The following is a 3,750-nucleotide window of genomic DNA, read 5'->3' as shown; positions in this document are numbered from 1 at the left end:
ATACATTGTATCCACTTGTTTTACTTTAATTTCAAGTTAATGAACTTTCTAAAAATCTTTTTTTAAATGTTGTGCTTACATATTTAAAATGTGATTATATGCATTATAGAACTATAGAATACACTATAGAATTTGTGTTAGTGTTTTTAATGTTAGTACATTTGTGCTCTTGTGCAGATAGTAGTAGATTATAAATAGCCTATTATAGAACTAAAGTAATACAACAATCCAAATTATATATATATTAACCATCTCTTTCATCACAAATGTTTAGTTTACTTTTATAATAAATTAGTTGACAAACTAATTTATCCAATTCCATGTCATAACTGTACACAATAGTTCCTCGCTTTATTTAATTAAATACGCAGATTAGCCAAACGCACTCCTTGGTGCGCGTCCTAAATGCAACATTTTAACAGGCAACAGTTCGCTTGCGCTTAAAAAAGAACACCTCTTGAGGGCAGTGTCCATCTCCTCCGCGGAGGTCAAAGTTATTTGTCGGTCTCCAGTCGAGAGTACAAATGAGGATGAGCTTCCCTGAGCAGAAGCGCTCACTGGCTGATAAAGAGATCGCAGGTGCTTCGCCATGGGAACTACCGTGACTTATTGTCGATTTTCACTATAAAAAGTCATAAACAATTGAATGTTATATTCAGTCATTTTCAATAATTAGACTGAAATAAAACGCCATATGCAGCATGCCCGCATCAAAACCACGAATTAGATATTTTAATATCTATACCGTTTCTGCATTAAACAGAGAACAGAAGAGGTTTCAGATCTCAACCATGTCTCAAATTGCTGGCAGCTGCAGGCCTGCAGAACAAAACAACATCCCAGAATAGCCCCAGGCATGACTTGAGTAGCTAAATGGGTTTTTATTATTGATATTTTAAACTTTTGTCAAGAATGAGGTATAAATTCATAAGCATAGAGATTATCAATGATCCGTTTTTTTATTCATACTGTTCTGACCATGAACAATTTAACATTACAGCTTTAACTGCACTGAAAAAAATGGTGTATAAATAATTTTCACTCAGAAATTGCTAGTAAATTTCACAAACAACTACAAAGAAATTGCAACATATTAAATTAAATGTGAAATTTTGAAGTAGAAAAACAGAAACAGTAAAAATGTAGTCCAATTATGTTTATTTACACCTTTGATTTTCCATTATTATCATTTATTTTTATTTTATTTTTATACATTGTATCCACTTGTTTTACTTTAATTTCAAGTTAATGAACTTTCTAAAAATCTTTTTTTAAATGTTGTGCTTACATATTTAAAATGTGATTATATGCATTATAGAACTATAGAATACACTATAGAATTTGTGTTAGTGTTTTTAATGTTAGTACATTTGTGCTCTTGTGCAGATAGTAGTAGATTATAAATAGCCTATTATAGAACTAAAGTAATACAACAATCCAAATTATATATATATTAACCATCTCTTTCATCACAAATGTTTAGTTTACTTTTATAATAAATTAGTTGACAAACTAATTTATCCAATTCCATGTCATAACTGTACACAATAGTTCCTCGCTTTATTTAATTAAATACGCAGATTAGCCAAACGCACTCCTTGGTGCGCGTCCTAAATGCAACATTTTAACAGGCAACAGTTCGCTTGCGCTTAAAAAAAGAACACCTCTTGAGGGCAGTGTCCATCTCCTCCGCGGAGGTCAAAGTTATTTGTCGGTCTCCAGTCGAGAGTACAAATGAGGATGAGCTTCCCTGAGCAGAAGCGCTCACTGGCTGATAAAGAGATCGCAGGTGCTTCGCCATGGGAACTACCGTGACTTATTGTCGATTTTCACTATAAAAAGTCATAAACAATTGAACGTTATATTCAGTCATTTTCAATAATTAGACTGAAATAAAACGCCATATGCAGCATGCCCGCATCAAAACCACGAATTAGATATTTTAATATCTATACCGTTTCTGCATTAAACAGAGAACAGAAGAGGTTTCAGATCTCAACCATGTCTCAAATTGTGCTTGGCCTGTACCATGCGCTCTTAAAACGAACTCAGAACATTTCTCATCGAATTCTTTAGAATGAGACCAGGTCTCGTTTGTTTCTATTTGTACCCCCTAATGAATTTAGGAGAACTGTCTCCTGTGCTATGACATGAGCAACCTCTGTGCAATAAAACGATCTTCTTGTGGGGGGTTTATAGCCTAACAAATCCCCAAGGAGACTCTAATGGCTGTAATTGATGTTATCAAAATAAAGCAAAATGTCTTGATATTAAGTCCGCTTTACATTATAATAACATCATCAAGCCATTTGGTAATTATTGACTAGGAAAAAACAAGGTCTGATGGGGCACGGGTGGTGGGTATGCTCTCCAATTAGTTAATGGTGAGCGCCTGGCATGCGGTGTCGAGGAAAATGAAAGGCTTAATCCCACTATCTCACCATTCCTCTTTCACTCCCTATCGGATAACAGGCTCTTGTCCGTGTGACTCTGTACCTGCCGCTTGTTTAAGGGTTTAATTGCTCCTAATTTGTCCGGCAAAGACCTGCTATTACGGTGCTGCAAAGTTGCAACCAAATTATACCCCTTATGTGAGTCGAGTGGTGATTCCAGTGGAGTGAGGTTTGGTGGGAGGGAGGAATGGACGAGGGTCCCTCGTCCCTAGTCATTTTCCAGAAAATAAAACAAATGGCTGGGCCTATACAGTCCATTACCAGGCTCGAGGCTTGGTTCTGAACGCAAGAGCTTTCTATATTAAGCGAGCCGGCTCGGTTCCGGGGATATAGGCTACAGAAAGAGGGCAAGAATAATTGTTGCATTTGTCAAGAACCATCCGTGTTAGACGTATGTACAGGTCATACGTATACTCACTGAGTAGCTAAACTGCACAGTTGCACGATCTGGTGTTTTGGTTGCCTCCATCATCCATCCATATATCCATCCATCCATCCGTGGCGCGCATTTAGCGCTTGTCAAAGCTTTCACTGAAAGCGTGGTTTGTAAATCTGTCATTCAGATTTTTTTGAGTAGGCTAGACTATTCTAGTGTTAAAAAGTAAACTACGACTGTCCGTGAAAGAATTAAAATGACGTTAAAAACGCCGATTATAGGCTAACTAACTTTTCGGATAATGTTTACATTTATCCTAAACGGCAGGTAAACGCAACATTTTTGTTGTCACGAGAATTATGCATATGAATGTATGTATAGCTACTGAAATTCAGTTTATTTGAGTGACGTTGGTTTCTGTTTTAATTGTCTGTTGTGTTACATTGTGTCTATGTAATGTGTTAATAGCTATAGTGATTTTTTTCGAACTTTAAAATATATCCCAAATAGAACGTTAAACGCACGTTTCGCTGTTTACTCACACATTAGTATCTCCTTTTCCTTTGAACATCTTGTTTAGCAAACCTAAAGTGAAAGAAAATGTTTTCCTATTACTTAATTCAATCAGGGCGCGGCGGACAGGGGCTTTCACTCGCTGTGCATTCGGGCCCTCACTGACAGAGTCGGCTTTGTGCCACTTTGTCCGCCGCTGTCACACACTTTAATTCGAGCCTTTCTCTCTCGCATTGAAAACTCTCCACAATGACATTCAATAAGGGCTGGGAGAGTGAAAACCTGGTTATTTTTATATATTCCTTCCCGGACTCTGCGGGGGCCAGCGCGAAGGAATTAATCACTGTTTTTTAACCTCATCGCTTTGAGGTTGTGACGCGACGCGTCTTTCTTCTTTTTTTTTTTTTT

Source organism: Sinocyclocheilus grahami, unplaced genomic scaffold (assembly GCF_001515645.1).
Source record: "Sinocyclocheilus grahami isolate Dianchi unplaced genomic scaffold, SAMN03320097.WGS_v1.1 scaffold720.1, whole genome shotgun sequence".
Taxonomy (NCBI): domain Eukaryota; kingdom Metazoa; phylum Chordata; class Actinopteri; order Cypriniformes; family Cyprinidae; genus Sinocyclocheilus; species Sinocyclocheilus grahami.
The sequence above is the reverse complement of the archived record's forward strand: the minus strand, read 5'-3'. Positions refer to the sequence as shown.